At 40.5% G+C, this 14,443-nt stretch overlaps 1 long non-coding RNA gene across 1 annotated transcript in view; it reads left to right on the top strand.

Moving 5' to 3' along the window:
• Positions 1 to 4,441: 4,441 nt before the first annotated feature.
• Positions 4,442 to 14,443, top strand: part of LOC116888520 — a 30,156-nt gene continuing 20,154 nt past the window's right edge. The window contains exons 1-2 of the long non-coding RNA XR_004386318.1: positions 4,442 to 4,675; positions 10,022 to 10,128. This is a non-coding gene — a long non-coding RNA (uncharacterized LOC116888520). The remainder of the gene's footprint in view (positions 4,676 to 10,021; positions 10,129 to 14,443) is intronic.

The raw sequence follows: 14,443 nt of genomic DNA, 5'->3' as shown, positions 1-14,443 counted from the left end.
TTTGATCATATTCACTTTCCCTCTACCAACACTTCCCAGATTCCCTGTCCTTCCCAACTTTGTGTCCTTTAAAAGAAAATCCTATCAAAACCAATTTTTGCTCCCCAAATACTCCTGGATATGTAGTCTTCTACTGGAGTGTGGCTAACTTACCAGGGTCTACTGTTAGAGAAAACTAACTCTGCTTCTCTAAATAGCTGAACCAACTACCAATACTTTTGTGCCTAACTCCCATCTTTATACTGGGATTTGTTCTGTCTTGAGCTTGTACAAGTCTTGTGCACACTGTTGAGATCATTTTGAATTCGTATGTACAGCTGTGTAGGCATATAGTTTTCAAAACCTAATTTTAATATGGGTAGTTAAATGTTTTATCTCCCTTCTAGCCCAGCAGAGGTAGTGGGATAAAGGTACAGTTTCCATAAAAACTTTGTATGACACAACTGAGTTTCTAAAGAAACCAGAAATTTCCACTTCATGGCTGCCTTGCTGTGCTTTTAAAATCATACATTTGAACCTCAGGCATGGGCTTCCCAGGATACAATGATCAATGTGCTACATTTCTAAACCAATCTATGAAAGCCTAAACATCCATAGGGTAACAAGTATACAAAACACCAAGCTCTGTAAGCAATGGTTCTATGGGAAAACCCATTTAGCATTCCACCTCAGTACCACACCAACTAACACTGCCCTATTAAGTTCTGGAAGTAGAAGGAAATCTTCCCTCACTAAGAAAACAGTCTGAGCTTCCTTAAGATCTGATCAAAGCAGAGCAGGAGAAAGGGCATGAAAAAGGACAAAAGTCAGAGTTGGGGGTAGGGGAAGAGATCAGAGAGGATGAAGGCAAAAGCTAGTTAGGAGAAGGACAGAAGTTGAGATGACTGCTTAAAGGAGGGAGTGGACCATCTGAGAGTGGGGTGTAAGATGAAGAGGAGAGGGAACAGTACCCACTTCTGCAGCACGCTGGCTTCTACAAACTTAGCTTCTTGACTCTTAAGAAGAAGGGACAGGAAACCATAGCAAGAGTCTGGACACTGCCTCCCTCAATCTGTTATTCTCATTCTCCTTTTAAAGACACAAGCCGGTAGGTTATGGGGTCTTAACTACATTCCTCTTCACTTGCTAGGGTAAAAGAATTCAGACCAGGGGGGATGGTCTTAAAGGCTTTATAGTTCTCTTCACTTTTCATGCACCTTGTAAAAGAACCCAGGGTCAACTGAGAATTAAAGAAAAGATCCAGGTGAGGGCAAGAAAGCATCAAGAAAGGAAGGAATAAAAGCTGAGAGACTTTAAGCAAAAAGAAAAGTGAGATTCTGGACAGTTGGATAGTATCCAGTAGATTTCTCAATTAATTAAATTATAAAGATGCTGTTAATATTTAGGATTCAGTTGGATAGTTCCAAATATTTCCTTACATCTATCTCAATTTTAGACAAATATTCATGATTATGGTATCAATATAGGGTTATGCCAAAGGTATAAAAATAATCTTCTAGATAAATACAATTTCTTGGTATGTTTTTTTATATACTGATTATATAAATTATGTCAGAAAGTCTTTCTGTTTACTTCTAGGTAGGTTTTCTCATTTGTCAATATTTTCCACTCTAATAGACCAAATACTAGGAGTAATTACCTTCCCAAGTAAAGTATATTTAACTCTTTCTTGGGAGTACAACTATAATTAAAAACTTGCTCCTTCAGCCCAAAGATTGTCCATCAAGGTTACAAGGTGTTATTTAAACCAGCCACACACTCCATAGAACACATATCCAGACTGGGTAACTCAGAAATCCTTTTTCCATGTCTGTGAGACAAGGCTACTCCAGGAAGACTTTTAAAACAATTTACACCTTAAGAAAAAATCCCAAACTGCAAAGCATTTCTAGAATTTCCAGCCAAAGATAATTAACCACGTAATTAACTCTGGCCAAATGACCAGCTGGAAGATGAGCACCACTCAGGTGTCATCTTCCTCCTCCACCTCCCCCAACCCCTCAGCTGTTCTTCCAGCTGAACTCTACAGATGTGGGCCTGTCTCTTGAACAGAGATAAACTAGGACAAGCTCACCAGCGTCAAAGACCCAACAGTAGAGACCAGTGGGAGCTAAAATCTATGCCTCCCCCAACCTAACACCTCTGCAAAGTGTCCCTGTGATTTCATCATCAGCTCAGAAAGTCCTGCTCAGGAGGATCTAAAATCCATCGACCCCCCTAGCCCCATAAGAGATGACGTTGCAATCTAACTCTAAAACTTTGGGACTAAATGAAAAGAACAGCAAAACTGCCTAACAAGTACTGGACTGAGGTCTAAGAAGGTAACTGACTATATGTTATCACAAAACTCCTACGAAGCAAACTGAAGCCCCTGTGAAGTCACTATTTTACTTTAGTAGTGCAATTATAAATATAATTCAAGATAAGAGTAAATACAACATTTATTCTTTGAAATATCTTGGGTACACTAAAACAGAAGGTGAAATTACCAAAACCATGAATTTCAGGTATAGGTCACTACTAGCTATTTAGAATCTTTACACATTAGCTCACACTGTACTTCTGTCCCGATAAAAGACATATCTAAAAGGAAAAAGACAACTTGAGATTACCTTTTGTTAAAGACACATGAAATCCTTCAACAGGATTGAATGGTTTCTTCCCATTAAAAAAATTTCCACTTTCAATAAATTTTGTGTCAGCACATAAACACACACAGCATATCTAGAAATAACACGTGCTCTAAACTTAAATATACAAGAATCTGAGTTCTAGTTTTGCAGTTTACCGACTGTATAACCTCAGCTCTGTAAGCTACAGATGAATATTGAAGTTGTATGCTGTTATCTGTATAATAGGCATTATCTTTAACATAGAGAAACTCTAAGGAATAAATTAAAATGCATACTGCCTACCAAGCCCAGTGACTGCAAATACTCTGCTCACTTTACTCCAACCCAGACTGTACAGGGTGGTCTACAATTAAAGAAAAGAATATATCAGAAAGCAGAAGAAAAGTCAGGGTAACTGAACGTTCATTATGCCCTGTCAGATATAACCACAGTAATCATATATTTACTATCTACTTTCACTAAAGTTAACTTTGCCTTAATTAAACAAGTTATAGGGAAAAGGGGGAGGGGGACTATATGTTTGTAAAAATTATATAACCCCCTGATTGAAAATTATGTATTTGTAGAATTTAAGAAGTGCTTGCACGCTTCCAGTGTTCATTGAGAAAAAGTGAGCGTAGAAGATGATGTACTTTGTAATTGATTATACAGTTAAACCTCCATTAAAAAAAACCCAAAAACTTCTTGACCAGGTTTCCTTTTAAAATGTATTCGTCTATAGTCCTACAAATCATTCATAAAGCAAAAAGGAAACTTCCCCCAACCCCCAACCCACCAACAAGTACAGAGCAAGCTCAGTTCATCAAGTTGTTTTTATACTACTCATTCTTTTCCTTTTACAAACTCCTAAGTAAATATATTATTATAAATGATAAAGACTGACAAAGGTTACTGAAGACCACAACTGAACAGCCCTGCCTTGCCCCACTGACAGGAATTTTTCTCAGCAACAACAAAAATCTAAATGTTATGTTTCAGAACAGGCAGTGCTTTATACTTCTACATGTCTTGAGCCTAAACTTTTGATTTTTATTGTGCATCTTTCTCCTTCACCGTGCCTACATCTTACCTCCACCCATCCTACTTAATCCACTTTAAAAGCAGATACGAGGCACTAAACTATAAAAATCCAACTAGGACCAACTCTAATCTGTTGTTGGACCTCAGAGGGCGGCTGTTCAGTGTCATCTTTAAAAGAAGGCAACGTCTTAGCTTTACTCAACATCTGCCAACAATTATTTGCAAACCTCTTCCACGACAGTCATTACTATCACTACTAACCTTGCGCACATGTCCCAACACTTTCACGAGAAACAGCCTTAGTTCGGTGAGCCCTAATCTCTGAACACCTTACCAGGACTTCGAACCTGCCCATAGAGGTGCGTTCTGCACGATGTCCAGGAGCCCTGGAGGAACGGCATCATCCCCTTCCACGAGGCTGATGGCAATCAAGCCCCTCCACCCCATCCGCAGCCACTCCCCTCCCCCTCGGCCTCAGGGCGTTTTGGGCGTCAGGCAGGCTCAGCCGCCACGACAGGCCTGCGCAAACCTCCACAACCAGGTACTTACCCCGTGCCGGCTAAGAGCCCAGAGGCCGAGCAGGCCCCGCCACACCCAGTCTCATGCACGCCCAACATCGTGGGCGCGAGGTCCTAGGACGACCCCAAGGCACCCCCAAAGTCCTGGCCTCGGGCAGGTGCTGGGCCTCCCCGCCACCACTCACCGAGCCCTCGCTGTCGCTCCGAGCTCCTCCGCTTGGCTCTCAGTCGGTCCGCAGGCTCCCACGGGGGGTTCGGGCGGGCGCCGCTTCCCCGGCCGAACCCCCTTCAGTGCGCGCCGCGCCGAGGGCAGATCCGGTGTGAGCCGCCGCTGCCGCCGCCCCCTTGCCTCCTCCTCCCTCACGGCGTCCCTCCCACTGAGGCCCGCCTCGTATTTCCTGGATCCGGTCTCAGGGAGAGGTTGGCCAAAGAACTGCCGGCTTCAGGGCTTCCGTCGGACGCCTTCGCTCGCCAGACACAAAGATGGCACCGCCCGGACCTGCGGTAGGCGATCTCGCGAGGCTTTACCCACGGGAACCAGAGGGCGGGGTCCCCACGGAAAGGTGATAAATGAACCCCCGCGAATGCTCGCCTAGGTCCGAGCTGCTCTCCTCACCACCCTACCCCACCCACCCCACCCGCACTGGGAAACTTAGTGCGCCTGCGCGAGACCATGGGTCTGCCCCTTCCCCGAGCTTCTCCTAAAGTGCGATCCAGGCTCGGAGTTTTCACCTGCTTCCTCCTGAGGTGTGGGGCGGAGTAACTCAAGTGAAACCCGGTAAAGCGCTTGGCACAATCAGTTGCCAAAATGAGATGCATCTCTTAAGGCAGCATCCCACAAAAGCTCCTAGGGTTAAAACAGGCTTAGCAAGGCCCTGGGTTCAGTCCCCAGCTCCGAAAAAAAACCAAAAAAAAAAAAAAAAAAAAAAAAAAAAAGGCTTAGATGCTCCCAAGTCCTCCAGCCCCTTGCGCCTATCTCTGCTGTGACCCTGTTGTTCAGAAAGTCTCAGATGCCCTTTCATTCTGTTGGTTCACATTACTATGCTCTTCAGAGAAAACAACTGTTGTCGGGTTTTTCACACAAATTATCCCTTTTTCTAGTTTTATCTTTTTCTTGTGATTCATTGAGTCAAATTTTGTTCAATTTCCTATACACCTACTATTGAGGAAAGAAACATAATGCTCTGACCACAGAACAAAAATTGGTCTGAGATGGAGGACAGGAAAAGTGTTTTGTGGTATAAGTAAGCAGATAGAATTCAAAGAGAGATGCCATTGCTCAAAGAAGAAAAAGAACTAGAAATAGAACTTCCATGTGACCCAGATATATCATTCTTGAATATATACCGAAGGACTCCAAGCATACCACAGACATACTTGTACATTTACATTTACTATAGCACTACTCACAACAGCCAAGATATAGGATCAGCCAAGATATTCATCGTCAGATGAGTGGATAAAAATGTGGCATGTAAAAATGTGGAATTTTATACTGCTACGAAGGAAAATTAATTATGTGTTTTGAGAAAAATGAATGACACTGGAGATAATTAATTGGAATAAGCCATTCTGGGGTGTACTTTCTCTTGTATGCAGACTCTATATTTTTAAAGGATATATGTGTTATATATATACATATATATATGTATATATATATATCATGAAAAGTAGAATAGGAAGTATATGGGATGAAGAGGGGTATAATTCTAAAGGGAACAGGAGGTAGATAATTGTAAGGGAAAAGGAAGATGAATGTTACATGTTCTCATATACAGAACCTAGGTTTAAGTATATGTACATATATGTGTATCATATATATGCATATCATATATATATGGCATAACAATATATTACAACCTATGTAGCTTAAGAAAGGTACCTAAAGGAATTATGAGGAAAAAATAAAAACAAATACTCCATGTTCTATTTCAAATACAGAACTGGGATTTAAGTGTATATACATACATCTGTGTGTGTGTGTGTGTGTGTGTGTGTGTGTGTGTGTATGACAGGGAAGCAAAAGGAGAACTATTTGTTTGGAAGAAGACCAGCAGAAGCAGAGAGAGAGAACGGGAAGGTGATGAAGGAATATATAAGCAAGCAACAATGATATACATGTACTAAATATCATTGAATCCCACTACTTTATGCTCAGTAAAAATATTAATGAAGTTAAATGAAAATATCTCATACAGGAAATTCTTCAGGGTCATCCCATAGAAGTTAGTTTAGAGAACTAGTTGGAGTGATTGGAGTGATATCAAGAAACAAACCATCCTGGTTATTTTAACACCAACTTTAATATAATAAGTTATTATTAGGTAACTGAAAAGGTGGTGGAAGTCAGTGTTCCACAAGGATAGTATGGTGCTTTATCTTGATCTTCTATCTTGAAAAGACTTAGAATCACTGCTCTAACAAATCTCTAAGCACATCTGTGAGTGGGACATTTCAAAAAGGTTTAAATAAAGAGAGAAGAGTCACCCTGAATGTAGATGACACCAATCTATGGACGAGGCTCCTGGAGAGACTAAAAAGCAGAAATCAATCGGTCAAAATGCAGGTAACAGTTGATTGTGGGGTTCCCATCCCTAGTTAGTATATTTACAACATATCCCCTAAATTTAAGGCTCAGGAAACATCAACAACCAGGACAGAGGGGTGAAAATATTCTAAAAGCCAGAGGATTGAGTCATCTGTTGGAAGACAGTCTCTTCAAACAAACAAACAAACAAACAAAAAAGACACAAGCGGGGAGTGGAGGAGGAGTTCAATCTGGGAAGAGTGCTGAGGATAGGTAGGCAATACTGAATGGGATCACGATACACAGTGTGAAATTCTCAAAGAATTAGTAAAAATATACTATTAAAACATTTCAAGTTCTAGCCAGAGCAATCAGACAACAAAAAAGGAGGTCAAGGGATACAGATCGGAAAAGAAGAAGTCAAAATATCACTATTTGCAGATGATATGATAGTATATTTAAGTGATCCCAAAAGTTCCACCAGAGAACTACTAAAGCTGATAAACAACTTCAGCAAAGTGGCTGGGTATAAATTAACTCAAATAAATCAGTAGCCTTCACTCTACACCAAAAGAGAAACAAGCCGAGAAAGAAATTAGGGAAACGACACCCTTCATAATAGACCCAAATAATATAAAAGTACCTCGGGGTGTGACTTTAACCAAGCAAGTAAAAGATTTGTACAACAAGAACTTCAAGACTCTGAAGAAAGAAATTGAAGAAGACCTCAGAAGATGGAAAGATCCCCCATGCTCATGGATTGGCAGGATTAATATAGTAAAAAATGGCCATTTTACCAAAAGCGATCTACAGATTCAATGCAATCCCCATCAAAATACCAATCCAATTCTTCAAAGAGTTAGACAGAACAATTTGCAAATTCATCTGGAATAACAAAAACCCAGGATAGCTAAAACTATCCTCAACAATAAAAAAAAAGGACTTCAGGGGAATCGCTATCCCTGAACTCAAGCAGTATTACAGAGCAATAGTGATAAAAACTGCATGGTATTGGTACAGAGACAGACAGATAGACCAATGGAACAGAATTGAAGACCCAGAAATGAACCCCACACCTATGGTCACTTGATTTTTTTGACAAAGGAGCCAAATCCATCCAATGGAAAAAGATAGCATTTTCAGCAAATGGTGCTGGTTCAACTGGAGGTCAACATGTAGAAGAATGCAGATCGATCCATGCTTATCACCCTGTACAAAGCTTAAGTCCAAGTGGATCAAGGACCTCCCATCAAACCAGACACCTCAAACTAATAGAAGAAAAACTAGGGGAAGCATCTGGAACACATGGGCACTGGAAAAAATTTCCTGAACAAAACACCAATGGCTTATGCTCTAAGATCAAGAATCGAACAAATGGGATCTCATTTTTGCTTGAGTATTTCTTTTATACATTTGAGTGTTATTCCCTTTCCCGGTTTCCGGGCAAACATCCCTCCCCCCTCCCTTCCTTATGGGTGTTCCCCTACCCACCCTCCCCCATTGCGCCCTCCCCCAACAATCTATTTCACTGGGGTTCAGTCTTAGCAGGACCCAGGGCTTCCCCCTTCCACTGGTGCTCTTACTAGGATATTCATTGCTACCTATGAGGTCAGAGTCAGGGTCAGTCCATGTATAGTCTTTAGGTAGTGGCTTAGTCCTGGAAGCTCTGGTTGCTTGGCATTGTTGTACATATAGGGTCTCAAGCCCCTTCAAGCTTAGAAGTATTCTTGATGCCATCCCTTCCTGACAGTGATGGACTTTGCCCTGCAAGCGTGAGCTACAACAAACTCGACCTACATCAGTTTGCCTTTGTAAACAGTCTTTCACTTACATGAATACTAAACTGCACGAAGTAGCTACAATGTGTAAACGAGCAGGAAGAAAGGGAATGGAGATTGTCCGGTTGGAAAATGGTGATTGTGCACTTCAGACATTTAGAAGAGGGTTTGTGGAAGCAAATTTTGAGGAGAGGGCAGCTTTCATGGCAATGCGGTCTTCAGGAGCATATCTAAAACTGAATTTGCATGTCCTGGCAAACTACAGTCCAGATCCAAGGGCTGCTAGGGAAAGGAAGTACCAGACTCATAAAGTGTTCAATTTTCCTTCAGACTGATGAAAATGAAATGTGGACTAGAGCTGAATGTAGTCCTTACCTTCCAGCATCAAGAGCCACTTGTTTTGGAAGCTATGGGTGTTCAAATCAGGAAGGAGTCCTAAGCAGCTGTCTCATACTACATATAGTGAAGACTACCGTGCTAAATATCATGTAGAAAACCCGCTTCAAGATTTGAGTTTCAGGACAAAAAGGGCAGTCGCAGCCAACTTTCAAATCTGGAATGAGAAATAAATGTTTACAGTGACATAATTCTAAGTCTTTTCCTTTTTACATACAAAAGGTTCACTAATACGGCAGTTCTGTTCTAATGTAAACTGAAGTGGGCCTCCCTCTGTCTTCTTGCTTTTCCATTCCTAGATTGCTATCAAAACTAGCTCAGCACTATATTATGTTTTAGTCATCAGGAAGATGAAAGCATCTTATTTCTGTTAAAAAGAAAACAAAAACAAAACAACAAAAACCTAGAAGTTATGAAGAATATCTACATTCACAACTCAGATCTAATCATATTGCTATGTCTGCCTGCTAGTGACAGAGGGGGAATAAACTCTACGAAGTACCTCACTAAAACTTCTCCGATGTTAATAGTCAACCAAATCCCAGGACTTGATTTAAAGTTGTATCTTGGAACCAGAGGAAAGGGTCAGTGGTCGAGAGCTTTTGCTGCTCTTGTAGGGGATTCAAGTTCAATTCCCAATATCCAGCAGGTATCACAGAATCACCTATGACTCTAGCTCCAGGAGGTCTCAGATCCTCTTCTGGCCTCCATGAACACCTTACACACATAACATATATTTATACAAGCATGCACGTGTGCAACACACACACACAACACGCGCGCACACACACACACACACACGCACACACATAACACGCTCACACTAATAAAAATATTATTTAATCTTTAATAAATATTTAAAGTTGTATTTTATCTGCACTCCCATTTGGATAGTGCCACCAATGAGAGTCCTGACATCGAAATAAGAAAACCCTTCTATTTTTTTTCCGTCCCTGTGTTTCTACATCATTTCCTACCCCACCCCCAATCTTGCTAAATCTAGCTGCTTCTTCAGGAACAAAGAGAGTAAGAATGGAATTGGCCAAGTTACCATTTCACGAATACTGTCTCAAGATGGCTTTGTCCTCTGGAAATGGCAGATGCTGAAAACTGGTTCTTTCTTTCTGATTTGTTTTTATTTCCTTGTAGCCTTTCACTGGGAAGAGTAATTGACACAACCCAGGACACAAATGGTGCTTTTTCTCTGCCAGACCTCTCTGCTCAGCTCCTGGTCTCCTTGACTTTTCACTGTTACTGTAAGTCCTTTGCTAATTGCTGGGGGATTGTGTGAAACTATAAGGCAAGTGCTGGTGCTCACACAGGACCCCTTTCCATCACATGGTTCTTAGATACAAACCAACAGTCTTCTAATTCTGTCTCTGTACCCGTTTCCTGTAGAACATCCACAATTCTTACTGCCAGGAACCCTTTAGCCATTAATAGATACTAAAGAAGGACATGAGTAAAAGCCCCAATGTTATTTTTCCTTCTGAAACACTCATCCGATCCTTGGCAAATTGATATATCGTTGTTATGCTAAACAACAAACAGGTCGCACTGTTGTTCCATTAAGATTCCTACCTTCATGATTCTCATGATGCAAGCAGCTGTGTCTATATTGATTCAGGCCTCCGAATTCCAAAGACATGTGGCAAGGTCTCCCTAAAGCTCATCAGGTATGACCTACAGATATGTATAGTTCAGTAATGAAGCAGCTGGTGGGTGATACATCTTGAAGACAGCTCTAATTCAGCTCAGAGGCCACCTTGTGTGGCCTTCCCTTCCCCATAAAGAAAGAAAATCTGTAACAGTCCTTCAAATGTGATAGTTAATAAATATTTCCCTTGTAGCCGGCTCTTATTTAGGCTGCAGGAAATGTATGAGTGATAGTCACACAACCGGTTTTGCTACCTCTCCCTGGATCCTGTGAAAAAGAGCCTAGAATCCCTCTTTAAAATAGGAAAGAATTTATGATGTATTTTCTTTGCCTGTATCAAACACATCTTACTTTTAGGTATTGTTGGCCACACCTGCTGTATTGAGAACATATTCTTTCATGTAACAAACCACTTCAAAACATAATACCTTAAAACAATCATTTCGTTTTCTGATTATGCAGTGGGTACAACTTGGATTGGATTCAGGTTAGCATTTATTTTTCTGGTTTCAGTCAGGATTTCACATGGTGAAAATAATAAAGGCTATATATGAGACAAACAGTATTAGGTGTCCCTAACAAGTCTGTGGGATATAATATAAAGGCTTAAAAATATATAGCTGTGGCTTTTGAATGGGCCATTTCATTAAGCAGTCTGCTTCTTCTTGATGAGGTATGTGGTAAGAGCTGTGGTTCTCATTGTCATGTGCAATTCCGCAGTCTAATAAATTCATTAGTTTTAGGCAATATTATGCAGCATATCATGTCAGTACATGACCATATTGTAAAGTTTTGAACTGTTATGCTGGTGCGGGAACTGTGAATATGGAAGGACAACTCTTATTGACATTATGAATCAGTTCTAGAAAGAATGAATTGCTGTCCAATAGACATACACACCCTGTGGAAGGAATCCAAAGTAATTACTCTGACAAACTGGATGGCCGCTCTCCCTGAGAATGGTGCTAAGCACCTAATTGAACCTTGGTGGGAGTGAGCCCTTTCTGGGCCTGCAGAATGACTGGATCCTTGACCATTTATTTTATGGTTATCTTTTGTAAGCCTAAAAGGGACCTTGTCAGTGGTGACTGTCCTTGTCAGGCCATTTGATATTAGCCAATTTGAATTTCTGAGGCCAGTTGTTAAAAGTTCTCCTCTGGAACATTAAGGCTCATGGGACATTACAATCCTTTGTAAGGGGAAAAGCCCCATGTGAATTGAACTGGGGTGTGTATCTCTTCCTTCTAAGGAAGGTCAAATCTTCTATCTACATCTTTTTGCCTGCAACCTAGCATAAGTTCTCAAGCTCTCATTCAGATAGATCTCTTTATGTTAAAATATCCTGTTTTATTATGTTAATTTTACATTATGCAGACCCTTTAATTGATGGATCTTTACTGTAATCTTTATTTAGTAATGTTCAAAGGAGAATTGAGTCTCCCATAATACAATCTTTTCTACATATTCTATGAACTACTTTGTTCCCTACCTAACCTTCACTTATCACTTCCTAGCCAAAAATTGTGGTACAGGCTTGTAACCACAAGATTTGGCAGGCAGATGCAGAAGGATATTGAGATCAAGGCCAGCTTGTGTTACATAGCCAGAGTTGGTTTCAATAAAACAAAAAAACAACCCCCCAAAGACAAACTAATGAAAGAGTGGGGAGAGAAAGAGAATCACAATGTCTCCTCAGTTTGATAGAGAATTAAGTACCATCTACTTTAATAGTTTCTATCAACTGAACTGACTGTGGTCAGGAAAGTAGAACTGCTCAAGACACCAAAAGAAGGAACATATTATTAGTGAATAGTCGAAGGGTATACAGAAGGAAGTAACAGGAGTTTTGTATGACTCCACCCTTTTTACTTGTGGGCCACACTAGGATACAAACATAAAACACGTTGTTCTCTGAATTTTGAGTTATATAGCTGGTAGTAGGTAGTGGATTAATGTTTCCTGTTAATATATTATGATGTTCCTCTTGATATATGAAAATACTTATACCCACAATGGCTCTTTTTGGAATAAGCCAAAAGGTTGAGGTTGGGTTTCAGGTATTACCTGAAGTGGATTGATAAAAGACACGGATCTCAGCAATTCCGGTTACAAAGCATCATAAGACGTTTCACACCCCTTCCTTTCCATGCTACTCTACCATTCCCAGATGTTTACATCTCCGTTCAGTGGGTAAAGATTCATTCTCCACTTTCTTGTCCCTAGCAAAGCTGTCAGATCAGGATGGGGAATAGATCTCAGAAAAATTTGATTATAGTTCAACTTCTTTTTCTCATTTAAGTTGGCTCAACTTCCTTTTCTTGTTTGAAGTTAAAGATTAACTAGTATTAGGAACAGAACTATTTGAGGGGCAGTTCTCTTTAACAGAAAAAAAAAATCATTCCTGTATTCCTTTTTCCAAACGTACATTTCAGATAGAACACATTTCAATCTGTTCTAAATTCATTCATTGAGGTATTGTTTCCTTCCTTATGCTCAACAGTGCTCTAGACTAATCTTCATTCATAAGCCAAAAGTGTCCTACTTTTCTTAACTGAAGGTTCACAAATTTGTTAAGACAATTTTTACTCTAATGGGACAGCAAAGTAGATTTGCTGCAGAGTCAGTGTGTGAATAATAGGATTAGGAACAAACACTGGCTTTGGCTAGGCCAGAAACACCCAATGAGCAGTAAGTGAATTACAAAGGGCTCCTGTGGAGTAACTTACTGCATCTATATCTAACAGTAATGACTGTGTGGTGTAGAGTGTGCTGCTCCTCTAGGATCTCTGCCTCTGGGCAGATCTGAATGCCACTGTGTTAACCACTGGTTCCTCAAAGTTTACATCTCTGTCTCTCACTAAGAAATGCTTTCACCTTCAAGGAACTGCCTCACAATGGTTATGCACTGTCACAGTGGGTGGCCTATAGCCAGCGCCTGGCTGATGTGGAGATAAAAATAACACAGGAACCTTTGCCTTAATGTGGGATAGTTCTGAAATGCCATTCCCATCTTCAAGCTCCCTGTAGTCGTCTAGTCTATAGTCCTTGGTTGTAACCACATCATGGTTTAGTCTTTTCCTCTATCCAATCCTGTCTTCCCTACCACTTTCCCTAAGACTTCACCTACCATATTTCCTAAGATAACGTCTCAACAAGCCCTCTGCATTCAGATATTTCAAAATAAACCCCCAGAGAATCTAATCTAAAGCATACCTATAGAAAATGCTATGATCTGAATATGCCCTACCAAACTCCTATGGAACGTTATCATTTTAGCAGTATTAAGAGATTGGATTTTTAAGAGATGAGGCTAGGGGAATTCGTGTCATTAATGTGGGAATGGTCAGTTTGAAAAGGGGTATCTGGAGATGGAGCATGCCAGCAGCATGTCTTTAATCCTAGTACTTGGGAGGCAGAAGCGAGAGAGTTGCCCCAAACCTTAGGGCAGCCTTGTTTATATATTGAGTTCACTGCCAGCCCGAACAGAATATAGAACCACTGTCTCCAAAAAGGCAGACACCTAGTTTCTCCCCCCTTTCACCCTGTCACCTTCCTCTATAAGATAAGGAAGCAAGAATCCTTGACTAGATATTCACTCTTCAATATTAGCATTCCTAGCATCCAGAATGATGTATACATTTTATTTTTTATTAGTATTAGATATCTCTATTATGCTTATTTATTTATTGGGGATCAACTTACAGGAATTGGTTCTCTCCTTTCACTGTGTAGTTCTCAGGGGATCAAGGTTGCCTTGTCAGGATCAGCAGCAAGTTCTTTTACCTTTAGAGCCACCCTAATGGCCTAAAATCTCTAATTTTTTTATAAATTAGCTACTCCCACGTATTTTGTTTTAGTAGTACAGAGATTGGCACAGCCAGAAGAAGGACATGTTGCAGACTAAGATGTTTTTG

The sequence above is a fragment of the Rattus rattus genome, chromosome X (genome assembly GCF_011064425.1).
Source record: "Rattus rattus isolate New Zealand chromosome X, Rrattus_CSIRO_v1, whole genome shotgun sequence".
Classification (NCBI taxonomy): Eukaryota; Metazoa; Chordata; class Mammalia; order Rodentia; family Muridae; genus Rattus; species Rattus rattus.
Note: the sequence above shows the minus strand (reverse complement) of the source record. Positions and strands in the feature narration are given on the sequence as shown.